General features: G+C 39.9%; 1 long non-coding RNA gene across 1 annotated transcript; it reads left to right on the forward strand.

The window, feature by feature from the left end:
• Positions 1 to 27,045, forward strand: LOC110361160 (uncharacterized). The gene is made up of 3 exons (XR_002417574.2): positions 1 to 300; positions 10,391 to 10,516; positions 10,692 to 27,045. It is a non-coding gene; the product is annotated as an uncharacterized LOC110361160 (long non-coding RNA).
• Positions 27,046 to 27,645: the final 600 nt, after the last annotated feature.

The raw sequence follows: 27,645 nt of genomic DNA on the forward strand, positions 1-27,645 counted from the left end.
GTGCCCAGCCGTGCGCCGCCCCAGCCCCGCTCCAGCGCCCCCGGCCCCGGCGCGGCCAGAGCTCCCGGGCAGCGCGTGCGGTGGAGCGGGGGGAAGACGGCAGCTGCCTGTGCAGCTGCAGAGATCTTCGGTTGGTACCATTAATTACCATCGCACGGTGCGTAGGTTTGCTGGGCTCTGTGCAGGGCAGAATAAAGTAACATTCCCTGCCCCAAGGAGCACACAATCTCCAGTGGATCTGACAACATGAGGGTGTGACACACCACCACGAGGTTGCAGCAAGAGAGTTGTGCTGCTGAGGTATGTGTTCCATGTTTGAACAGGTCTCAGTTTATCTTTAGATACTAAATATGCGTACATACGTTACCATGAGTCAGTCCTTGTAGGTGTCGCTGTGAAAGAGAAGAAAGTGGTTTAAGGGAAAGTGTAACACATCCAGGCTGGCAGGGAGCGAAGGCAAGGGCAGCCGTGCAAGAAATAAGCTAAAGGTCCGTTGAGATCCATGCTGCAAATACAAGTGCCAGGGGTTGACATGATTAGACACAGCCAAATGATAGAGATGGAGAACATCGAAAGCAAGAACAAGGCATTTGTTAGGACAGCATGCAAGGATCAGGCCTTGAAATACCCTGTGAGAAACTATAGGGCTGGTAAAGATAGCTTGAAGTCTTAGGATTGAAAGAAGAATACATGTTGGCTGGGGGAAGGGAAGAGTTCATGTTACTTTAATTTGGCAGCTGGGCATCCTGAAACAGTGAATTAGTTTATGGGCTGTTCATGAGCAACTGAGAGAAGAAGTGGAACAGTTTTACTACAAGATGTAACTAGTTTTTGCCAACCGCAATAGGTCAGAGCGTGGTTTTGGAATTCTTAGACCTTTGGAGGTATTTTTCCTGAAAAATGTTCTGAAACAAGCAACATGGTTGTACTGAGTATGAGGAAAAGGTGGAAATCCCTTATAATCTATAATTTCTTTAAAAGATACCCTTTCATGGCCTCTTATGCTTTGGAGAGGATTTTACTTTTCTCCTCATTGAAACTTTGCAGGCTTCCAAGAGACACTAGAAGGATGTTTCCTGACACCCATTAATCATTTCCACATTGATTCATTAGGACTCTGTTCACTTCAGGACTGCAGATGAGAGAAGATGACAGCTCCCAAGGCCTCTTGAGGTGGCAGTGTGGATCTGACCCCACAGGGGCGTGACAGAGCACTGCAAGGCTGCAGTCTTTGAATCACAGCATCCAGTCCCCAGAAGATGGTAGAAATGCCCTCATTAGCCTATCTGGCAATCTAAACACCCAGAATGACTTTTAAACTAGAAACTCCTTTTGGAACAGAGGGTGGTGTTTGTACATAAGCAAAAGCCTTGCTGTGATGTAAATACTGAATAGTAAAATTGTTGAGGGAAATGCCAGCCCTTGTCTCATACATTTTTTTTGTGGTATTGAAAATGCAGGCAGAAGCAGAGTTAAGAAAGAATGTTCCATTTCTTCTGTCCAGACTGCTGTCTCTGGCATTTGCTGTTGCTAAGGGCAAAAACAGCATGAGTTTTGAAGGGGATTAGACAGACTGGCTGGTTGGAATGCCAGTCCTGGGCACTGGCCTGACAATGGGTATTTAAGGGAACTAAAAAACACTCGAGTAATGGTTTCTAACTGGTGAGACTAGACTTGTCCCACAGGTGAGGTGCAGGGCTAGTGCTCCTTCCCTGCTGGCATGGTGTCCCTCACTGGAGGAGAAAGTCTCCAGGGCAGGGTTGAGGACCTCCTTCCTGCCTCCCCTCTGTAGTAGACGAGCAGCTCAGTCTCTGCTTTCTTCACCAGTTTTCCATCCTGAACTTGACTTTTGAGTTTGCCACAAGCACCTCACTTGCTGCTTTCTCTGTCGATCAAGGAAAGAAAGGGACCCAAAGAGAGAGAAGAGGCAATAGCAGCAGGTTGCTTTGTTGCTTGCTGGCTTTACTGATAGACTTGTTGTGACTTCTGTCTCAAAATCACTCCAGCTCTCCCACATTCCTTCCACCACCAACCGCAGCAATATCCCAGTGTCTGCAGGAATAATTTCGTTTGTCTAATCTTGGTAGATAAAGGCTATGCAATAAGGTTTGCTCCAGGAACACTGCAAAACAGTACTCTGGTGTAAAGTGTGATAAGGAGGAGGATGCACGTGTTGAAGACCTGGGTTCCTTCTTCAATCAGCTACTTTTAAGGAGGTCTTAAGGAATGCATAAAGCTTTTTCTTATAAAGATTACAGTGGGTGTTATGCATGTAGATGTGTTTGATTAGGTCTAGGTTTGTTGAGAAGGATATTCTTTACCAACTGAAAGTTCAAAACTCATTGAGGCAACATGTAAACGGGAGGGATTATCAAGGCAACAGTTAGTGGGAAGAAGAAAAGAGAGAAGGATGATATGTGGTTAGAGGGCAGGATAATCAAGGTACAAGCCATACACAGTTGTTCTTGCTGAGGAAGACAACTGTAGTCTCCATCTGTCAGGATATCTCTTGAGCCTTTCTGCCAGAGGCTGCTTAGGGGAATGCAATAAAAAAGTGAGCAGGTCTTTTGTTCAGTACTAGTAGCAGTCAGGTGATTGAGCCTTTGCATCTTACCACTGGGTGAGCTTTCTGTGGTAAAGGTCATGCAGCCCTGGAGGGAATCTACCCTGGAAGTTCCCTTTTGTCTGGCAAAAAAAGTACAGCTTGATTTCAGAAAGGAAATTTTGAAGTATGGAAACTGAGAGGAAAATGCATTCATCAGAGGATCTGTGAGGAAAGCAGAGTTCCCAGAGCATTAGATCTCTTCCACTACAACTAGCACACTCCATTTTTCTTCTTTAGCACATTTTGAGCAGGGAGATTTCCTTCTGCTACTTCTAAGATGTCAAGGCAACTCCATTTGTAAAGTGAGATACCTAGATTAGTGGATTTTATCAGTGCTGAATCTGATCTTCTGCGATAGTGTGGGCAAAAGCTGAAGAGACCATGCAGGGGAGTTTTATTGGGATATACCTTACCTGTGATGAATGCTAATGACATATATCGTTTACTAAGTTCAGAACAGAATCTTGTGATTCATGACACCATATTGTAACATCCTGCAACAGTGGGGTTTCAAACAGCTGATTGGAAGGCTGAAGTTGAAAGAGAATCAACTCTTACATCCTTTCTTACTCCCGAAGATGAAAATGAATTAATAGAGTGTAACTATGCTGTTCTACTAGCACACTTCGCTAAGTGACTCATGTATAATTCCCAAAGGAGTGACCATAGTGGGAAGCCAGGGAAACAACAGGAAAAACTGTCCATAGGTATTTGTGGCAGATACACTCAACGTGCTCACCTGCACCACCACTCCCCCCCCGCGACCCTGGCCAAATTACACCCCTGCAACAGTATTGTATACATGAATTAAATACAAAATAAATAAAATGGATCACATGAAGGACGAGCATCAGACTGTGAATGGTGGTGTGGTCCTGTCATAGGCAGGACAAAGAAAATATTGCTGCCCAAAAATTTGGTTTTACGTGTGTTTCTGAAGTCAAAACAGTGGCATGAAAAGCAAGTTTCTTCACTCCTTAAAAACATTTTAGCATATAAAAAAGAAAGAACAAGCTAAAAATAAGATAGAGGAATTGAGGAAAGAAAGAAGCAAAGCTTGCTATCATATTGAGAATAAGAGAAGTAAGCCTGACAACCTTTATGTTAAAACTGGATGGAAGCTGATTAGCAGTGTGGCAGTCATGCTGGGCATCACAGCGTGATGTGATTTGAATTTATTTCGGTTCTGTGGAAACGACAGAATGGCTTCTATCCAGCCAAAAACCTGACATCAGCAGTGAATGTCAGTATCTCAGCTAATCAGACAAATCTCCCTTTATAGACACTTTCAGTGTACGATTCATTTCATGCTATGGTGGACATCCAAGGCTTTTGGTAGAATCTCCATCACTGGAGGTTTTTAGGAATGGTAGTCAAGCAGCTGCCTGGCAGAGATACTGGTTGTCCTGCCCCATTCAGAGAGGTGCAGTAGGTGACCACTGAAGGCCTTTTGTGGTTCTGTAAGTACATGTATTTATGAATTATCAGAAAAAGACACAAACCCTGAGAAATCATACTTTCTCTTGATTAAGTTTTCCCACCAGAAGCACACTGACCCAAAAATCACTCCCTTGCTCCCACCCAATATCTGAAAACTGGAAGACTGTAGTTGTAAAAGAAGAGAGCTTTACCTCTGCAATATGATCTGTTAGCAAGGAGTTTCTCCGACTTGCTTTGAAGCACATTTCTAAAACACAAAACAAGATTTCTGTGTGCAAATCACATCCAGAAAATACTTAGTGTTCATGAAAAGTCTTGAAATTATTTTTCTTAAAAAAGACAACTATTTTTAGTCATCTGAAAGTTGACTTTTTATGTAATCTTTTTCTCTAGTCTCATAATTTTGACTAACTAAATGTATAAAAATTTAAATTTTGTCAAGAAACCTTTTAAAATCTGTGAGAATCTGTTTTTTGAATCTACAGGGTATTAAGACAAATAAATAGACCATGTTTTTCCATCTCTGAAGCACAGCATAATTGATAAAATATTGTTATAAATATCATATCTGCAAATGCAACATCTGTGTTTATCTTTCGACCATGTAAAATTACATAAACATAGATTCTGCTTTTTATGAAATCTGTGAGTAATTCCTCCTCTGCTCTTTCAGTGCTTGTACACTAAGTGATAGAAAAGTCTAGGCTTGACAGCTGTGCAAGGCTCATGTCTTCTGTGTAAACAAGTGGTGCAGCATGAACAGAAATCTTGGAAGTTTTCATATGCACTATATCATTTATTCATCTGACATCTATCAGCGCCATCTGAATAGGACCACCGAGAGCAGTAAGACCCCTGTGAGTAATAATATATCTAAATTTCCACTGCCATCGGTAGATGAATTTTCTACTGAGCCTGTTTCCCTAAAGGTGCCATTTGTAGCTTTTGATATTGACAGCTGATCACAGGCAAATTTGCATCACTGCAGTAGTGAGAGTAGTGAGCAGGGAAGTATAATAGATACAGTTTAATGTAGGTTGAGACTGTTTAGTCATTTTCTGTCGGTTTGTATAGAGCAAGAGTTGCCTAGTTTCTTCCAATAACACTGAGGTGGAAGCGGTCACATCTTGTTACCAGTTGTCTGAGCCATCCTGGCCCCTAAATCAATTATTCATAGGAGTCACTCATCACAGTAAGTGTCGCTATGGGTACTTGATAGATGGTACCTTCCCTTCTTTTGCAAAGTGCATAAGATGCAAGACCAAGCCTTGGAAAGCTTGCCAATTTAGATGTGGTTTTGTGGAGCCTGCGAAATTCACTGCAATATGGGCATGAATAATCCAAATTCTGCCAGGCAGGAACATGTGCTGTTGCTCCTACATAAAATATATCTTGAATGACATCTCTAACAATTACAGTGCTAGGAAGCATACACAAAATTAGGGCTCATCCTGTGAAGCTAGTAGGAACTCAGGGTCAGAAGAAAAGTGTATTTTTTTTTGCTGCCTGGTCTAGGGAAGTAGTTTTTTTGTTGTTTGTTTGTTTGGTTTTTTTTCAGCAATAAAAGAATTAATCTTTGCTGTTTAATCTGATTGTCCAGCACTATTATTTTTTGAACTCTAAGACAGCTTTGCAACATGATTAATTGGCTGTATCATGGTATTCTGTTGCTAACTAATGATGCAGCAACATGGCTTCCACCTGTTTTTTGTGAATATTATCACACAACATGAAAGCTGTCATTCTAACAAGCTCAAAATGATAATATACGTGCTGCTTCTTAAAAAATCAGGCTTCCTTAAATCTCAGTTAGCCAAGAAGGCTGAAAATATTTGCGTCTCACTTTTGCAGGGGAAATGCATGGCAGCAAGTTGTCTTTGTTATTCCTTGGTAGCAACAGCAAGTGGAACCAAAAGTGTCAGTTCCACCTTGCAGCTGCAGGACAGCATGATTCCTCATGGGTCTCCTCATCACATGTGTGTACCAACACATGCACATGCAATTGGTTGCTAACTGTGTCTGTTGTCTGAGTGTGTCATTTCAAGGCTACGGTGTAGTTGCTGTACTACAAGAAATTGTTTCATTGTAAAAGTGTTACAAAACTATTAAATGAATGTCAGTGTAAAACAAGGAATTATATGAGCAGTTACTGTTTGGAACCCTTTTTTGTTTTCATCATCTAACTTTGAATCTAGCCCTGGTAGGAGCTAACTGGAGAGGCTGGACTAGGTGGCCCTCAGAAGTCCTTTCCACCCTAAATAATTCTGCGGGTCTGTGATTCTATGAAAATTGAGTGGCTTTTATTTTAATTTGGGATGTAATAGAGTCCGTATATAACATATGACATTTCTATGGAAAAATTTATTTGGTATGTGCTACTAGGACACCTTTTTAAATTGGATTAAGATTAGGATTTGACAAACGTATGCGAACTAGTATATTTCTGTATAAACTGGATACTTGTTTAGAAGTTTTCTTTGCAAAACTAAAAAAATAGGGAAAAGAAAAATGCTATTTGGGGGAAAAAAAAAATGGAGGTAAAAACTTGAAGAGCTTGTATCAAGACAATTGCAACAGGAATTTGCTAAACTGAAAAACCCAACCAAAGAAGCCCTCTGTTACGAGGAGAACGAGAAAGTGCTATCCTTCATGTTCAGTTGTCATCTTCATACTATCAGTGAGCCTCAGAATAACAGAATAATTTAATGTTTTTACATGCAGCAAAAGCGGTGAAACCTCCTCCCATTCTGACTTTATCTGTTAAACCACAAAGAAAAGGAGAAGGGGGGGCAGAAAACCACAATTTTAAAGTAAGGTTTTGGGGTCTAAGGAGAAGAATGGAAGTTTAAAGATAAGGATGGTGGTATCTGCCTATTACTCACCAATTTGTGCATTGTTGTTGCACGTTTCATGTAAGAATGAGCATTTCACTTCTGTATGACTTTGGAAACAAAATGCATTTTGGAAAAGGAGTGCCTCCAAATAACTATTATAGAAGAAAGAAATGGACCTAGAACAGAGCCGTGTTGTCTTTGACAGTATTTGTTACTGATGTAGGGGGCTGGCCATTTTTCGGGATAGGCATAGGTTTGGGTGGCCAACAAAAATCAGTGACTGGTACAAAGGTACCACAATCCTCTTCAGATCACGATTTAAATGGGCTGCCTCATCAGGCCCTTGTTTGAACATGCCAGCTGGTGGAAGCAGAAGCTGTGTTGTGCAGCGCAGTTTATTCATGCAGCTTGCTGCTGAAATATCCCTTGATGTAATGCAACTGTGGCTTATGGCAGGGTCACCAGATTTTTAGGAAACAGGACTGCCCTCTGGCCTGTTTCCTGAAGCATCTCCCTTTAAAGTAAAGGAATTTGGGGAACTTGTAGTTCATCAGCTGTGTCATATCATAAGTCAGATCTCAGAGGGATCTTGTGACAGCCTTGAAGATGTAAAAGATAGCTAAACTCAGTACAGAAATGGATCAAGACAGTAGCCAACATAAAAAATCTTGAATGTGACACATGAAAGAAATGGTTTGACTTTCGTGAGTCCTTCTATAGAGAAAGTCTTAAAGGAAGCGGAAGATACTGATGGCTTGAGTATAAGGGAAAAATCGCAAAATGTACAGAGTGTGAGAACACAGTGATATGGTCAGATGCACAGTAAGAAACATCATGGTTAAGTGCAGGACAGAAGAGTTGCTGGTACAGCAAACATTTTCTTGGAAGCTGATGAGAGGAAGTGCTATTAAAGCAGTGTGACGTGTTTTGAAACTGTGGCTGTTCTTGTATATGGCTTAGCTCAAGACTGCCAACGGGCTTGACTGTAGGGAGGAAATACTCTGTCTCTGATTGCCCCACAGCACCTGAGGACTACAATCTCATTTTTCTGGAAGGCCAGGGTGCAGAAAATGATGGTCCAGGGAGGGCCAGTGTTCCTGCAAGGCTGATTTCTCTCAGTGCTTGCAGAGAACCCAGCACAGAGGCCTTTAGATATTTAGGTAATTGTCGAGGGTCAGATTGCGGGGTGACAATAAAACCCTGGCAGATGTATTGTTAACCTCCTCTCCCCGCCACTTCCCCCTTTTGCCCCTTCCTCTCCCCCTTTCCCACTAAGGACAGGCGATCGGGAGGGAAAGAAGGACAGAGAGAAGAGAGTTGGAAAAAATTAAAGATGTTTTACTAATGCTACTAATAAGAATAGAGAAAATAATACAAAATATACAAAACCAATCTTGAAAGTCTCAGCAACTGCAGAGCCAGCACCCGAAGTCCTGGATTGGACTCTGCAGCCAGCCGGAGCTGGATTCAGTCTCTCACTAGGCCTCAGTTTGCAGGGATGACTAGCAAGGTCCTCTCCTAATGTCAGCCATAAGGAGAACGGAAAAGGGAAAGGCAAAGGGACGAGATCCTCGTGATCTCCCACTTTTACGTGAAGTATTCACGTGAATGGAATGTTGTCCATCCGTGCTTATCAATAAGTCTGCATTCCATTGCTATGTTTACCAAAAGATGTGTCTGGTTCTCCAGGAAAATGCAGCTAATATGAAGGCTTTATCTGACAGGCAAATTCACTAAAAGAGAAACTTGTTTTTAACAAAACCAGGACAGTAATACATTTAATTTAGATATTCATGAAGAAAGTGTCACCCAGGGAAACTCCAAGTTGGATGAGCCTATGATGTGCCCTTTCCAAGTGACATGCCTTAGTCTAGCCACAACTTACCCTCAGTTGCTTGTTGTAACAACAAAATGGAAGAAGCTGGAGAGCAAAAATGAGAGTAATATAATCCACATGGAAAATGAGTTATAGGGACAGGTGTGGTAGGTTCACCTGTGACAAAAAGTGTAAGCTGTTGTCCTTGGAGACCATGGACACTATAGAGAGGCAGAGCGAGGTCTGGGTGATCAGGGTGTGTTGTGTTGCACATGCAACCCCATGGTGCTACACTCAGGAGAGCTGGGCAGGGGAGATGGCCCGTGGAATTCACAGCCCAGTATTTCACTTTTAAATCACTGAAAGTTTCCACTATGTAGTTTGTTGTTCTTGTTGTTCTTCCCGTGATTGCTAATGGTCTACAAAATATCACAGAGAATGCTTAGTATAGCATTTCAGCAATGGAGTAGTGAACTGATTGAGACCTTATTCAAAAGAAAGATGAAGGAGCTTGTAGGCTACAGGTATTCTTCACTTGGGGCTGGGAGTTGTACCTTAATTTGAGTTGGAGACCATCATGTATTATGGATTTTTAATGAAATGTTACAATTCTCTGTAAGGACTGTGATCATATAATATAAACTTTTCTTCCACCACTTATAGTGGGAACAGGGATAAGCTGGATGGATGCCTGATCTACGTATCTGTGTCCCATACAGTAATGTAAGAGCTAAGATGGGAATTAAGTAAGTGCAGAAAGCCTGGTGAGCTTGTTTCCTGCACAGTGCTGTATTTCATTTCATTTCATATCATATCGTATCGTATCGTATCGTATCGTATCGTATCGTATCGTATCGTATCGTATCGTATCATATCGTATCGTATCATATCATATCATCATATAAGCATTGCATGGAATCTCAATGAACCTTGGGAAGAAAAAGCTGAAAGGAGACAATTTTTGGAGGTGGCCTGAAAGAGATTTCACTTCCAATGCCAGTATTAGTTCTGAAGCCTCAGTGTTTCTTGAAGAGTCCTCTTCCCCTCCCTTTCTTCCTCCCTCCATCCACAAAGACAACAGGATATTCAGTGTGTTGCCCTGTCTGTCTCAGTCAAAGGAGACCTCCTTGAGATAGTTTATGCTGGGTGATGACAACAGGGTGATTACAGAAAAAGGAGGAAACTTCTGTTACCATTTCCAGGTAAAAAGACAGATCTTATCAGTAGTTTTGCTGCAGGAATGTCTTCACAGCAACAGATGTGATCCAAAGCTCCCAATTTTCATTTGCTTACGCCATGTGGATTTATGCATTAGTGGGATCCGAACCCCAGCTATGCTTGTCTTTGTCGCAGGCACTGCAAAAAGAGGTCCATCCAGGAGACCCATGTGGTGAGAGGCAGGTAAAGGGCTTAGGCCAGCCAGTGCCTCCCTCTGTGCTCAGTGCAGAAACTGCCCCTGCCTGTGCCCAGGACTGGGAACTGTTGCAGCACTGTTTCTGCTGGAGGCTTTCTTCTCCCTGAAAACCACTGTTTGGGTTGATTTGCACATGTGACCTTGATTCAATGGTGTGGTGTGGTAGAACAGGGAAGCGTAGTAGCCCTCAGTGTTGTTGACAGGAATGGACAGTCAGGCTTAGAATCAAGCTGAGGAGTTCCAGAATGAAGAACCTGAGTCTCAGTGTGCTTTCCCTGCAGTTAGACTCTGAATAGTGGCAGTGACATCTGTTCCATAATGCATCAAGCAACACACAGATCTGCTGGAGGAGAGCAGTGCAAAACTGAGAGACCTGCTAGAAGCCCATGTAGCCTCCTCTGTGGCAGGTGAGCTCACACTTTCCACATTAGCTTTATCCTGCACATGCTCTAAAGCAGCAGAATAAGTATGCAGCTTTCATTTTCCCATTTGTGCCCATGGAACATAAGCCTGGGGTGGTGGGTCTATGTCTTTGCCAATTCAACAGTCCTGGCTTCTCACCAGCCTTTGTTTATTCTGTAGCCTGAGGAGAAAGCATGAAGTTCTGTGCTTGGAGTTTGTTCTGTCCAACTCACCTGGCCAGAGCATCTGTGCTGGAGCCTTCTCATTTTCAGAAGAGCTGGAGAAGATCCTGGTAGGACATTGTGATGAATCACCAACTTAGTCCAATGAGAGCTTGATGCATGAATAAGAAAGAAAAAGGAACATTCTCTGGGATGGCTTTAATGTTTGAATGTAACTTTTAATTCATAGAACTGAAGCTTCAAGAGACAGGTACAGCCTTCTGTTCTGCCAGAAAATTGCTGACTGATATATTATTTACATATGTCCACTACCTTGCATGATGCATTCCATTGAACATTCCTTATAATTTCAGGACCTACTCTACCTGTGTGAAAAGATATTTTACTCCTTAGAAAACCATGGTCATGTCCAGTCCCGCAAAAGAACCAAACCACATAGTCCCATGTCCTTGCCTTGAGCCCTGTTGAAGCCTGCTTGTCAATCCTCACCTGAGGTGAACTAGCATGTATTTATTTATGCCACTGGCTGATTGATGTATCTGGGTTCATTGCTAATAAAAGGGTGTGATGCAGACAGATCTGTTTAAAGGATTCCCTTTCTGGAATGTTATGAAACTAAAGTGTTAAATATTCTTGTCATAATTATTCATTCTGTCAATAGCTAATACTTTACTGTTTTTATCATTAGGTTACTACATAGGTTTCTTAAATAGTCACAAGTGCATGTAAACGTATTCCTGTATCTACCAATAAAAGTACTCTCCTCTGTAGCAGGGAACAAAATACAGTCTTAGTTATAAGTGATACATAACACAGAAATAGTATCCTAAATATCTTGATCCATTTTTATACTACCACGTAGGAAAATGAAGTCTTCAGCAAATCTTTGTTTTTTATTAAGAGTTATTCCTAGGAAGAATTATTCCCCAGATCTCCTTGGTAAGAACTAATATTGTTTCTGGTAGAATCCACTTTATATACTTCAGTGCTAATACTTACAGTACATTGTTTTTAATCCATGCTCAAATTAGCAATTAACTAAAATAGTTGTTTTTGTAAATGCATTATAAGAATAGTTAATAATTTATATTTTTCTGATTCCAGAGTGCAACAGTGTGAAAATGAATGACTAATTTGTTGGTGATATGGGAAGGAATTTTAATCTTTTATGAGAACATCTTGGCCGTGGGTATGCTTATCTCTGAGAAAGAGAACTGGAATTCTTCAGTGGGCAATGTATGAATGTTATCTGAGGCAGCGTTGAAAGTAAAAATAATTGAGCAAGGAACTAGTAACAATTTCCTCTTCTGTGTCTAAGATTTTTATCAGCTGCTTTCCAAGCAAATTGTTAGCTCATATGGAACTGAGTATTATTTCAGAAACATAACAATTCATTTATTAATTGAGCATTTATCTGCTTCTGTTATAGGATTCAAAAGTCTGTTGCTACAAATAAGCTGAGAGAAATTTGGCTCATCTTTAACAATGTTCCTAAAAACGGGTTTTCATGATCAATATAAGCATCACTGCTGCTTCAGTTGGGATTTCAGAGTAGCCGATTGTCTTGTTGCATTCTGGGGCCATTCCCTTTGTCCTGCAGTTAAGTTCATGCTTCCATTTAAAGGTCAGCAGCATGACTGTAAGTGCAGAGCTGGTGACTGCAGGGGCAGATCAATGCCCTGTCCTCACCGCTAGCACTCCCTGGTGCAATGCCCTGAGAATATTTTTATGCAGCCTCCCTTTCCTTGGGTGTAGTTGGTAGGCATAAAAGAAGAATGAAACCCTAGTCGGCTCCAGCAGTCTCAGCTCTCTGTTTGCCAGGGTTGCTGCCCAGAATCACTCTCCCACATGTGTATTTCCAATAAATAAGTAAAGCCTCTGGATACACAGCCTACAGAGGCTAGTTAATTTGAAGTACTGTCCCTTACAGAGTTTTGGTACCACTGTGGGTGATACAGTGGTCAGTAAAGAAATTCAGGGAACAGTGAATAAACCTTCCTAGCAAACCCCAAGAAAGATGACCTGACCTCCCGCTCACACACATGCATGCACAGCCACCCTGTGTACATCACTTTCACACTCTGCCATTTTCACAATCAGATTCTCCCCATGTATGAGCCACTCTTGCCCAGACACGGAGGTGAAGTGACAAGATGTGCTGCTAAGCCCATGAACAGTATCAGCTCTCTTAGGCAGAAGTGTTGAGTAGAGACCTGTTTCTCAGCCCCCTTCTTTGGTGTGTGCTCTAGCTGCTGCCTCCCTCTTCTCTTTTACCCCACTGATTACCACATCCTCAAGACACTCATTTTACCTTACAATTCCTGCCCCAAGGAGAGAATATTTTTTTTTGTCCTTACATAGCGTGAACAATTCCAAACCTTGGCCCATACAAACCTTCTGAATGATAATGTAGTATAAATAAAAAATGACTGCTACCTTAGCTAGCCACTGGGCTAGTAATAGCAGTCCAGTAGCTGGCGCAGATTTCTGTTGTTTTCATATTTTACATTCCTGGTATAGTGACAAAATCCAGACTTTGCAGATCCCCAGATGTGGTGGTTCATGAAAAGTCATTCCTTGGTCCTTCTCAGTACAGTCATCTACTTTTGTCTGGGTGGGGCAGGAACAGGAATGGAGATGAGTGTGTTGGGAGCAAGGAAAGAGAAGGCAGAGTGATGGAAAGGGAAAACAGGTTTAATATCCTTGTATGACTCTAAACTGCTTTGTAAGTAACTTGTCCAGGGGTCTTGGGCTAATGCTTATCCTAGTTTTGGACTTCTCATTTAATTTGTGGTAGCATGATCTTGTCAGTCTTCTATGACTGACTTACTTGTTTTCTCTTTGGGAAACACTACAACTGGAAGTTAAAACTATTATAGAGAGAAAACAGTCAAATATTAATGTTGGCTATGACAGTTTTTTATTCTTTTTTTGCTCGCTTCTTGGAGAAAAATCTGTTCTTCCTTTCTTCTTGCAGTCTAACATCACTTCTTCCATAATTGCTTGGATTTAGTGCTTCTCTTAGCTGATTTCATAGCATTTCACTTCTCTTAACAGAAACGTATTATAGAAAAGCATTCTGTACCTTTTACCAGTTTTTCTAACAGTTCACTTCCAATTATGTTAGATTGTGGAGAAAGTGGAGATGGAAAGGACCCATTATACTTCTAGTTCATGCTCTTTGTGCCAAAATTGTTCCATATAGCCTGTTCTCAAGTGCCTTGAGCAATAGCACTGTAAGTGTTTTTCCCACTCTTCTATTTGGTGTAGCATTTCGTGTTCCCATAGGCATGGCTACTGAAAACTTTCCCTGTTATTTTACCCAAATTTAGCTCCACTTCAGACAAGTCACATGCCTTTGTGCCTACAATAGGCACCTTGCTCTCTCTTTTTGTTTTCAGGAGACTTACTCCAATAACTTTCTGGGGTGAACAATCCAGTGCCAAATAATATGCATGAAGATCTACCAATTCAAGATATAGAGAGCCCTAAGCAGATTCAGACTCAGAATTCAGATACGAGAAAGTTGTGAGCGTGACAGTTTTAACTGTGCTGGAATTACTAGGCGTTTGTGATCTTTCACCAGAAGTATAGGAGGAAAAGTGGTGTGCACCAGCTCTTCTATGGGACAAATATCCTTCTATTTACTTGCAACAATTTCTGGTTTTGGTTTTAATTTCTGTCTCTTTTGTGTATAATGACTCCAGAGTTGGAGGGTGACACTGATAGGAGGAGGGAGAAGTAGGGTGCCAAAGAGTCCAGTTTTTCAGCAAATAGGCTATCTTTCCTCCTTTGTTGCTTCGTACATATACCACACTGACATCATGCTACTTCATGTTGCTGAAAAGAATTTCCCTAGCAACTGCAGAGAGGAATTATTCAGCCTCATTTTCTTTCATTTCCCTCCAATAGTTTGGTGAGTGATTGGAAGAAAAAGCGCTAACTGTACAGTTGGATTTTTTTGTTTTTCTTGTTTTCTTTCTTTTTGCACACACCAGAAAAATAGCATCAGAGCATGTAGAGTATACAAGCTTTTTGTGCTTGTATACTAACATACACATACAAGTACATATACGAACGTTTCTGCTGCCATGTTCGTTTTATGCTGCAGAGTCGATGCTGTTGTTGGCTACAGACTCAAATGTCATCTGGGTTTGGAGTCTTCCAGCTTATGATTTCATCTTTGCAAATGCTGATTTTTCAGAAGTCTGTTTATATGTACTGTAAACTGAAATGTTCGGTCTGAAAGTTTCAGACATTAAACTCTAATCAAAACGTTTTATGGTTGAATTACACCTTCTTCCACTGTTAAAAAATTCTGCTAGTGAAATGACATAGTAGTATTTTAGATTAGGTTCCTGACACTTGCCTATTCATGTGCTTCCTTCACCCAGACAAGCCACCATGTTCAGGGAGCCGGACTTAGGACTCTAAAAGACACATATTATTTCTGGAACAAATCAAACAGAATAACGCCATTAATATTACCATTTCAATGAGAGGCTTAGCATTAGGGAATTTGTTAGTTTAAGTCAGTTGCCACCTTTAATTTGGTAGCTACCTTTGAAGATCATGCAATTCTTTTAAATTCCAGGATAAATGCCATTATACAATGTTACAGGATGGCGGTCAGTGATCTTTTGAATGTCTCAGCTGGCAAAATAGGTGATGGGAAACACTTCTGCTCATTTAGAGATTCATCCAAGTCTTGCTATAGGGACTGGAAAGACACTCATTGACTTCACTGGGAACTGGATGGGGCTCTAAACATCAATGAAATCAAAGAAGTCTCACAGTGAATCGGCCTATCTGGCAAACACCAAAAAAAAGGATTGTAAATTTTGAAAATGAGTCTTCTTGCAATGCAGGCCAATTGGTCAGCTGCAAACTTGGCACAGCTGTGAAGCATGTGTCCTGGGCAGTCCACAGGAACATGATGTTCTTTTTCGCTTCTGAGAGCTTTAGAGACTGAAAAAAAAGGACGCAACCCAAAGCCGAAGACTAAATACTGAAATAATGGAACTAAATACAGAAATCAACTAATGCTTTGCAAAGGTGACACTTCTTTTGGAAGAAAATAAATTAACAATTCCTCCAAAAGTTGAAACATTTTTAGGCCAATGTACTGCTTCATTGTATGTCCTGGAAAAAAAAAAAAAAGAACAGAATTCAGAGAATTCTTTGGCAGGAGCTGTTGGAATTTGACCTTTATATCAATGCACTGTAGAAATCAGGCAGAATTCCTGAAAAAAAGAATACTAAGCATGTAGTTTTCATCCTTTAACCGTCTGTGGGGGGAGTGAAACTCATCCAAAGAGAGGAGAAGCTACTGGGCGTCCAAACTGCCGTGCAGAAATCCTGTTGCGCTATCTTCAAATACAAGTGTGATTTTGAAGCACAGACCCATAGTTGCTGCTTTTAAAGCCTTGTGCAGTGGGTACAAACTCCAAAAAGAATATGTAGACTTTTAACTGCATATAAAGGCACAAGAGCAAGAATGTCAGTTGAATATTGTGGTTGATGTAATGTGCAAATAGAGCACAACACATGCACACTTAGGCTTGAAAGCAGCCACTGCAAAACTGGTTTTCATTGCCCTGATTTCCCACAAAGGAAGCTTCTCATGCTTAGAAAGCCGGAGTAATGCCATTAATGGCAATGGAGCTTCACCACAATAAAAGAAATGTGAGGTTCAGTATCTGTAACATGCTGCTAAACCATAATCTCAAGAGACCTCAAGTCTAGCATTCTTACAGCTCAGCATTCTGCAATTACATAGCAAAAAAAAAAACAAACCTTTGGAATTCCTTCTTTCATGTCTTTGGGAGTAGACTGCACTGGTAAAACAACATATCACAGTATATATGATTAGCAACTAAATATCCCTATGACCTAGATAGCTGCTTCTCTCCTGTAATTGTACCTTTCCAAGGAAAGTGAATTCCTGAAGAATATAGTTGCAGTTGTTAAAGGGACTTGAGAAATTGGTTTTCAAACAAAGATATTAAAAAGTCATTGTTTAAAAAAACAAGTCTATGCAATTTTTAATTAGCATTTTAATTTTGGGGCTTTAGAACGCCAAGGTGTCATCTGCCTTTTGTTTTGCTTTTATTTCCAGCTATTGCATGTGATCTGGAGTTCTCATCCTCCTCCTCTGCTTCCCTGCTGGCTCCAAGTGCTTTTGTCGTTGTGTTCCACAGAGACCCAGCCTCACAAGTGCAGAAGAATACATTACAAATTTTTTTAAAGGGTCATTTTATAACTCCCATTTTCACTAATTCAAGCTCCTTTTTCAGGGATAGAAATTGACCACTAGTAGCTTAAATTGACTCATGGCTGATAATGGTTCATTTCCACCTCTGTTTCTATGGAAATGGATGTCAGCCTGGGGAAGGGAGAATTATTTTAAACATATACTTTATAAAAGCTGTCACCTACCTGATGTCACTTTTTTCACTGAAACTTGACTTAGAAAGGTTTCTGGTAGCAAAAACAAAGCACTGCTGGCTGGTTTCAGCTGCTAGTTGAGAGCTGGGCACCTAAATGCGTTTTTCAAACATATACAAAAGAAAATCTCAAGTCCACTGGCTTCTAGATCCTGAATTGTCATTGTCTTGCATTCTGTGCAATAATTCACCATGTCAGAAAGCGTGTATAAAACACTATGAAAGTAGGATGGGGGAATAAAGCGTTACCAAAGTGGGATAAAATTGATTCGTTCCTGCATTCAGTGTTCTTTTAAACAGCAAGGCAAGATGTGAAGGAAAAGAGGGAAGAAAAAAATGGTGAATTGTAAATATCTCCTCCTAAAGGGAGCACAGACATTGTTGGGCACCTTGGCTCTCCAAAGAGGTTTTGCAAGTAAAGTCCACTGCAGTGTTTCTTTCTAAAAGGTATTGGCTTGCAGCAACATTTAATTAGGAAGAGGTTGGTTGCAGTTGTTTTGTTTTTTTGTTGTTGCTTTTGGTTTTTGTTTGTTTGTTTTACCTCACATATAAAATTCTGTTTGGTTCAACAGATACTCATATAACTGAGAGCAAAATTTGTCCTAAATGTATAGACAAAATATAAAAGTCCTTTTTTTTTTTTTTTTCAAGCTGGGGATTGAACGAATATGAAACTGATTATGATTCACTGCAAAAATCCCATTCACATCTCAGATCTGTGAATACGTCTGCACGCATGATCTTAGTCTCATATAAAATACTGAGGAAGGATAACATGGAATGAGTATTTACACAGATTAATACAGCAAATAGAAGTCACTCTTCCCCTTGTCTAATTAACTGTGTGCAGAGGCAGAGGACACCTGTCGTGGCATGTGTGCTATTTCAGCAGATTTTGGAAATTGGCCACACTCTTGTTTCCATGCATTTTGGTGGGTTCTCCCATTGGCCATCACCTGTGTTTAGGTTATTTGAGTCAGATATAATCTAACATGTAGCATCTGTATTTAATATCTGGCACACTGCAGTCTCAACAGTGTAGCCCTTGATGGCTTTAGCATACTGAGCATTTTGCACAGTGCATGACCCATGGATTTCATACATGGTTCTCATCAGCTGAGGTCCTGCCCTTCATGCCTCTCTCATTGCATACTTTGTCCATCCACTCCATTGATCAAGTGACAACATATTTCATTGAAAACAGAGCTCTGACCAGTTTATACTTGGTTTGAACAGCTGACTTTACATTGATCTTAATGCAAAGAAATATTTTTGACAATATGTCACGATAGTTCTCTCTGAAAAAGACCTTTGTCCTGGAACAGTTCTGACCTGGAAGAAAGATGTGGCATTGTGTGGCAAATTTGGATTTTCAGATTCACTGGAATGGACTGGAGAGAAAATTCTTTCCTTGTTGGATTTTTTTAATGCTTTTGAAGTGGGATAAGAAAAAGAACCTCGATACTTTTCCCCAAAAATGCTGTGGTGTTATTTGAGGTAGTGTTTCTTTTCATAAGCCACAGTCCCTCAAGAGATCACACTTCTCTTGCTGAGCTGCTAGGATGTGTCACAAGAATCCCTGATCATAGTAGCACAGAGAAAACCGAAGTCTGGGGTTATGAACATGCTTAGCATCTATCAGATCAATCAAATTAGGCAATGGTGAGAAAAGGAAGGATTCAGCTGAAAACCAACAGCATATTTAACACAATGTAGAAAAATTGTATTAATTAAAATAACAATTTTATGTTGAAATTAAGTTTGGACAAAAAAAAACCCCTACAACATTCTCAACCAGTCATATCTGAAAGGCTAACACTCTGCTGATGGCAAAGTATTTGGTTGCTACTTTTGTACAGATGGCTGCATAACATTCACAGAAGGGATGATTCTAGGAGCCAGTTTTTAAAATGTCATCTTCTACATATGTAAGTGCAAATGGGTCCCTGCATATCACTTGTGCATGCAAATGATAGACCTAGTATTTGCACGTCAAGCACAGATCAGCTTTGGGCATTATCCTACAGATGGACAGATAAGGTGTGAATTACATTTATTCAAAGAAAGCAAGCTACAAATCCCTTTAAAAAGGGGGTCTCTGTTTTTGTCTACTCCCAGCAACAAAGAGCTGCTGAGGTGACAGTACTCCTACATATTTTTGTGAAGATAATATTTTCATCTTCTTGGTATGCTCTTATTATTCTGTTTTTCAAAGATCTCATAAGGTTTGGTGAGTCTTTGCATTGCAGAAGTCAGGGACGGTTTATAATTTAATATTGGCATGGGCTGTCAGTAATTACCCACTTACCTCTGCATGAAAATTGGCAGGAAGTTACTTTATTTGTGCTTCTGATTAAGTATAATCACTGTGTGATGTAAGGTTTGATGCCTTTATTTTTTCCCTCCCAGTTTACTTATTGCTGAGAATAGATTTCTTACCAGAATAGCTAAGAGTAAGAGATTTTGGGCCAGGGTCTCAGTAGGTCTAAACTGGTTCCATTTACTTCTATATCAATTATTTAGTCATAGACTGAAAATAAACAGCTTAACTGGGACTCATAGTATTTTGAAATAGTATTAAACTACTAATAGGCTGCTATATATAGATGTGCAACTGCAAATGTGTTAGTTGGACATGCATCAGATATCACATTGAAAGTTAAATCACTGCTTCACTGAGTAGCAGAGAAGTAGTGAGGTTTCACTCTTACTGGGAGTTACAACAGTTCTTCAAATAGTATCGCTTTAAATGCAAACGTGCAATAAATTTCCTCTTGCCTCACTGATACTACTAAGTATTTATATTTCAATCAAAAATGCCAGAAATCTTTTCTCTGTCTAAGCACAATTCTTTCCATGCCTTTTTTTCTGAATTTGATGAGAAAGGAGAGGCAGAACATAAATTTTTTAGTTTTTATAGGTATTTATTGTTAGCCTCACTTCACTACTCTTGGTATTTTTGAAGTACTCAGTGAATTGTGACTTATTAGTTCATTTGCTGGCTATTTGATACCAATAATGTTAACGCAGGTGAGATAAATGTCATGGAAATTACTGTATTTCCAGAAAACAGGCAGCTTAGCAAGTCTGGTCATATGACAATGGGGGACTTATCATGACACACTTGGTCTTCTAATTAGAGGTAAACCTTATAGTAAGAGGTGAGCTATACAGCTGCTATAGTACTGCATTTTGACTAGTGAGCCATAAATGTGTTTATTAGTATTCAGATATGTAAACAATTAAGAACATATATAATCACCGATGAAGAAGAAAGAATTGAGTGTGACTTTTGTTTGGATTCTGTGGGAGCACACCTTGGATGAGTATTGCCTTTTTGATTAAAGGCAACACAATTATTTTATACTGGTTTTAGTGTTTGTGTGTCCATAGCTAACTTAAAAAAGCTGATGCCAGAGAGAGGAGTTTCAGAAGGGTTGGTGCAATTTATTTTTTTTAATATATTGGTGAAATTGTAGTGCTTAACCAGGTAGTATGCGGAAGACTCTGAAGAAAATCTATTTCTTCTGAGCCCGGGGAGAAGGACAAGATCTGGAATAGCAGACAGTGAGTAAAGTTTTCTCAGAGGTAGTAACATGCCAACCAACAATGCATGCTGCTATCAAGGTGGACGTATCAATAGCTAACACAGCTGCTTGTCTTAAATGAAGGAGATGAAATGAAGAAAATGAATATTTCCTTCCTGTCCTTCTCCCCACAATAGATTCACAAAAAAAGGGCCTTGGGACTTTCATCTTGTTCTTTGAACTCAAATCTTCAAGGCCATTGTTTTCTGTCTTTCAATTTCTGTAGCCATCTGTGTAGTGAATACCACATAATCTTTGCTCAGAAGACCACAAAGAAGTGGAAAAACCAGGCCTCATCTTTAGTAATGAATGATTATGAATGGGAAAGAAATGGACCAAAGAAGCACTGCAAGACAGTTAGTGTTGAGATATGAGGTTCATGTTTCACTACATAGTCATGTCCAGATAGTGGAATTTGTAGTGAAGTGCATCCTGTAATTCAGTTCTTAGACAGCATTAGAGAAGAGCGTTTCTTTCTGCCATTCTCCTTGAAGTCCTATCCCATTGTGCATATTACTGAATATGGAACACAAACATGGGACAGGAAAAACTAAAGCCTGTTTCTCTGGCTTTGAAGCAAATTATTGGACTAGATAATCTTTTGAGGTCCCTTTCTTATCCCATTTTCATTGATTGTGTTATTGTAGGCAACTTCCTACTAATCATACAATTTTCTATGAATGATGGAAAAGTGAAATTATGATTAATTAAAATAAAAGTCCTATCTAATTTTCATTCAGAAATTCACTAGTCAGAAAGTAAAAGGCATTTGGAAAGGAAATTATTCCTGTCTCTGCTTGGATCAGTATCACTCTGTTGCTACCAAATTAATTCCTTGATGTGGAGATGCAGTTTATTCTTTCCAGTGCAAACAACAGTTCAGGTTTCTTTTGCTCTCCCATGCCAGTGATAGGTGATTGATGAACTGTTATTTGATATATTTCCAGCAAAGTAAATTCAAGACCAGTTCATACTATGACATGGAACTGTGCAGATCTGAATTCTGTGCCGGGCATATTATTTCCAATAAAAGAGACTAATTTCAGTTTGTTTGGTCTACATTTTGCTTATGGAATAAAGGCATCTCCTTGTGAAGCATCTACAAAAGATGGAACTGTATCCAGGAACTGGTAAGTGTTCAGAAGGGACACCAAACTAACGTGAATTCATCTTGAAGTCCCCAAATGCCAAGACAAGTTATTGTAAATCCCACCAGATTTAATGGATGCTTGATACATGTGGTAGACACAAACCAGGCAGCACTCTGCAGGCAGACTTGCCTCCTCTTTCCAGTGCTGTTGCTCCATATAGTGGCTATAGGAAGACTGAAGTCTCAGTGGCGTTTCAATGTGCTTGGCCTTTCCACATACTGCCGAGCAACAGGTTTCTTGTAGACAGCTCTCGAAATGGCAGGTGTCCTAGATCAATAGCTGCCATACAGGTTTCTGGAATTTGAGTTCTTTGGCTCACAGGTGGCTACTACAGGCTTCAGGACAATTTCAAGGTGAAACATTTGTAGTAAGGTGTAGAAGAATGATGTTCTGAGATAAATGTGAGGTAGCTCCTGAAGAAAGGTGTAGGTATGAGTCTACAGATTGTGCTTGCAAACAGCAGTTACAACATCCTTGTCACCACTCTAGAAATATGAAAAAGAAAATAATGCTGTAACCTGAAACTCTGAGCTGAGCAAAATGAGCAGCAGTTATTTTTTTCGTCATTAGGTAAGGAATTCTACTGTTCTACTCCTTGGACTCTATACTGAGAAGTAAATGCAGGTATGGAAATTTTACATTTGGCTCAAGAGAGATACTCAGGTGTGGAGCTGTTGCAGAGACTGTAGACAATTCTTTTTTCTTCTATATTTCCAATACGTCTTGAACATACAAGAAAAACATGATGTTTGGTCCTGACTTGTTAGGTATATTTTGGCACAGAGGTGAGAGTGGCAACAGCCAGAAGATTTAGGTACTGGGATCAGTCTCACTCCATCATAAGAGTGACTGCAGATTCCATTTCCTGACTTTTTAGGATGCATTTTTGATACCTGACTTCTGCAAGTTGTATCTCCTGTATTCAGACCCTAGTTTTAGTGACTGCATAGGCCTTCACCTCTCTCTCACATGGATTTTGCTGCATTGTGCCTCTAATTGCAAAGTGAACAGCTCTCTCCTGTACCTGACACTGTTTCCTTTCTGGGGATATCACCCCTCGTTCAGTGGCACGACTTTATAGCCTCTGTAGTCAGTCCCAAAACAGCAGTCCCCTTTATCTTTTTCTGTGTTCCTGGAGCTGTTTGGAACTTGTTCCTGGGAGTGGAATGCAGACTAATAAAACTCCAGAGTATGTGAGGTTTATAAATAAATTAAAATAGTCTCATCTGAAATACTCAGAAGGGTATTTGCCAACACTAACTGTAGGCAGAGATATATACTCCTTGCCTTCTCTTCTTGACTTCTTTAAACTTTTAAAAGAAAACTGAAATAAATTCACCTATCCGATCCCAACCAACCATCTTCACTTAAATGTATGCAGATCTTCCAACAGTGGAACAGGAGTCATCATTTGGGAACTGCTATATTCCTCATTTCCTAATTGCTGTCCCACAACTGCTTCAGCATCATAAGCTGGTTTATGGCTTTCAAAATGGAGAAAAAGAGGTCAAACTGCAGATATAATAATCACTGAGTGATAAGCAGATTTTTTTAATGCACTGGAAAAAGAGAAAGCACCTCTTTTTTTTTTTTTTCTAATAGAGAGCAGGTTTTTTGTCCTAAATGTGTGCCAAGGCTGGCTTTTTTTTTAGATTTTTGTCTGTTTTAATTTAAGTCAGCTGTTTAAAATCAGAAATATCAAACGACCAGTCTACTCAATTTGGTTTGCCTTTTTAAACATGATTATAGACTCTACTATGTCAGGTCTTCGCGGTCCTGTTTCGGGGCACAGGTAAGGCAGAACAGAGCCTGTGGATCTGGGAGGGTGGTGAGCGGTGCACGTGCCCCACGGTGCAGGTTGCGTGCCAGGCAGGTTTCTGGGTGTACAGGAAGATGTAAATCCCCTGCTTGTTCACTCAGGCTTTGTGCACAGTGGAACGGATTTTTACTAGAAGCAGACTTTTGCTCTAATCTGAATTGTTCAACACACCTTATTGCACCTTCAAAGAACGTGGGTCCTTCCTTATATTTCTGCAGCAATGGAACACGGAATCTCATTTCCCACTGCAGTGCACTGTACAGCTCAGTGTCCTGCTGGCTGTGTTTCTGCCTCTGATTTGCTGCTGTTTCTTGAGTAGATACTTCTCTGTTTAGATTTTTTTCCTCTGGCTTTCATCCCATCACTGGGAGTTTCCATTTTCAGTCTGTAGCAGAAGGCTGCCACAAAATATCTTCAGCTTTCAGGACATGTAGAATGTGTGAATCCATTAAGCTTGTCAGGTGGAAGAATGGGGATTCAATAGGTTTAAATAGATGCTATAAATACTATTCATAAAAAAGGCTGATCCTATTTTAAAAGTTTGCTTGAAAAATGTCTGTACTTGCTGGCACTAAAAAATAAAATCAATGTAAAATTAAAATTTCAAAGCGAAGTGGAATATTGTCTGTTCCTTTGTGCAACAGGGCAACTGTAGGTTTATGGAGTTTTATCCACTAAAAAAACATGACAAGACAAGAGATACTAACCAACAAACTAGAAGATGGCTTTTTATGTGCTGAGTCTCTAATTGAGTTTGGAAGTATACCCAGTAAAAATGTGACAGCCAGTGGCCAGAAGCACAGCTCATCAGCTCATCAGACTGTGGAAAGAAATAAGACAAAACACATAAAATTTCTTGTGAATTCTTAAACCCCAAAGGGTTGCTTTTATCACTCTACTAATTTCAGTGCTATCACAATGCTTCATTGTAATTTTGATTTTTTTTCATAAATAGAAAATAGGTTTCTTAACATGAAATCCACTTGTTACAGCAGAAAACTGCAGAAACACAATGAATTCCAAATGAATACTTTCATTTAATTGTCAGGTTTTGACAGATCATAAATCAGTGAGGAAGTTTCACATCTTCTGTAACAGCCACTATGCTAATGATAATTTTTGCCTTATGTACCCTAAATGCCAGAAGGCACGAAAGTGGCCTCCTGTTTAACATCTCCTTTTTTTCCTGGATCAGACTACTTGCAAGTATTTGCATTAGTGAATAGCAAGCTCCAAAAGCAGAACTTCTTTCACTTCATTTTGTAAATTGATTTCTCCCTTAGCTGGAGTAACTATTGAAAGTCAATCTGTCTAGGCTTTTAAAAGCTCTTGCGTCGCTGAGCTATTATGGATATCACTAACACAATAGCAAATTGATGCAGAAGGTGAGAAGTGCCCTCAGCAATACCAAGACCTGGGCCTCCCAACTGCAGTGATTTTTGTGGCAGTGTAGTTGCCCTGTGTATCACCAGCTATCAGAAGCAATTGCTTCCAGAATGGTTAAGCTGTTTTACAACAAACATGTTTTAGTAGTTCTGGATGTTTCCGATGCTTGAAACCCATTTGTAAAGGCAAGACAACTGCCATTACCTGCAAGGCGTGATAAATTTATCTTCTCCTTGCAAATTAATTGAAATAGTGGATAGAAAGTGTATGATATCCATTACTTGGAAAATGAGTAGTTAATGAGAACCCAAACAGGTAGAGCTCATAAATGCAGCTGCAGAAATGGGAGCTGGAGAATGGAGATTCAGGGTCCAGTCCCCACCCACTGAAGTAATTGGCAAGTATCCCATTGCTGTTGGAGAGACTACAACTCAACGCCATCTAGCACACTTTGTATCGTGCCTAAGTTTCCCAGCTGAATGAGTAACAATGAATGGCTTGAGTCCCTGGCTTAGTCAGTTCTGAGGTAATGTACGAAATTAGCTTGCTCTTCCTGCTTGTCCACAGACAATTGAAGAACAGCTACATCAAATTCAGTCACCATGAACAACTCCTTGGGAACTGAATCTACAGGACCTATGTGGCTACAAGGATGAATCTGGCTACACATCTTGTGCAGAAATCCCGAATTGCAGATACTTATATAAATTGCCATCACCTCTTGTCATTGTGAAGTACTTACAGCTCTGGGCATCGGGGCCCAAGTCATCTAAACTGGGAGCTGCAGCAAACTCCATATCTGTAACTAAGGCACAAAGCCTACACCAAGTAGGTTATTTAAATTTCCATCCTTAGTACAGCTGACTTTACTGTTTGCACAGCTTTTTTCCCCTGATCAATATCAAGAGACACGCTTTGTAACCTGCATGGAGAAAACTGAATCTGTCTAGCAGCGTGACTTAGAAGTTAGTTTGTTGACATAGGGCAAATCAACTTCTTTGCCCTTGGACAGAGGCAATGCCAGTTAAGCATCACAATACCTTTGAGATGCAGGTATAAGATCCTTAGCTATTTTCCTTTTAAACACTGCCTTTACCCCAGTGCAGACATTAGCCTTTCTTCATGCTTGGGTGTTTCCATGCTGTAGCTGTAAGTGGCTTGACTTGAAAGTTTTTTGTTTGGTTGGTTGATGTTGGTTGGTTGGTTGTTTTGTTGCTGTTATTTCGGTTTTGGTTTTTTGTTGCTTGCTTGGTTGTTTATTTAATACTGAAAGCCAAAATACTTTGAAATACTTTTAGCTATTCCATTAGAACTATCAACCAAAGTTGCTCATTGCCTAAACAAGAACAGGATCTTAAGCTTTCAAAGCCCAAAGATATACTGACCAAAATGTCGTGGTTGAGATGGACAAATGACATAGACCAAGTTCTTCCAGGATGAAAGTAGTAGATGCCATTTATTGCCACAAGTGCAGTTTTATACAGTTTTACCAATTCATATGTCTCTTCACTATTGGTTACAAGTTACAACAGTAACATCTCATTGGCTATTTTTGCTGTCATCAATGTTACTCTTCTACGCCCTTCTCTCTCATGGGTACACTTTAATATCTCTGGATACTCTTTTACTCCCGTCTTTCTCACGGGTAGCCCTCAATATCTTCAGGGCTAATTTCTGTTCCCATGCCCTCCGTCAGGGAATCCGCGGACCCACTGTAGTCCCCCACACCAAAATAAGACCTAGTTTAAAGTTTCCTATTCATACTGCTTTCACCTACTTTTCTCAATATCTTTTATTAGAAAGATATTCTGGAAAATGTAATTTACCCAACTTCTTTGCAAGAAACTTTCAAAAGCTAGCTAATAGAAATTGAAATTTTCAAATACTTTATTTTTCATACTGTGGTGTTTTAAATTGATCTTCAATTATAAAATAAGGCCACCAACAAAACACAATTTGCTTATCATACTTCTAAGGCAACACAGCTACACAGCTTTTTCTAGTCTTACTTCCAAATGTTTCACTCTTTTTTTTTTTTTTTGGATGTTGAAGAAGATAATAAACCTTTAGTAACCCAGTACTGTCAGTTTCTCACCATTCCTTGTCTGCTTGATGTAGTTCTTAATGCAGAACTGGAGAAACAACATGAATGATGCATCACATCAGCCAGTCATAGTGTTATAATTTCTTGGTGACTTATTAATATAGTTCACCAGGAACATACATTCCTTAGCTATGCTTTCTTTGTAGTAGCAATAGTTAAAAGTCATTTGGGGTGTTATCTTGGTGAAAGCCATTAGGATTTTTTCTGGGAAAGAAATACAACATCACTTCCTGATGTAAGTAAAAACTGGATTTCAAAAATGTTCTGAACAATGCAATGAAGTTTATTTGCCCTAAGAAATGCTTAGCATTTGCTTTAGCAGGGAGCAGGATGATGATATAAGAATAGTTCAGGAGGAAACTGATGGAACACAAAGTGTTCTTCCTCACCTCATGTCACACATAAATTAACATTCCTAGAAATTTCTTTTTCCCTCAGTCATCTCCCATTGATGCATGA

The sequence above is a fragment of the Columba livia genome, chromosome Z (genome assembly GCF_036013475.1).
Source record: "Columba livia isolate bColLiv1 breed racing homer chromosome Z, bColLiv1.pat.W.v2, whole genome shotgun sequence".
Taxonomy (NCBI): Eukaryota; Metazoa; Chordata; class Aves; order Columbiformes; family Columbidae; genus Columba; species Columba livia.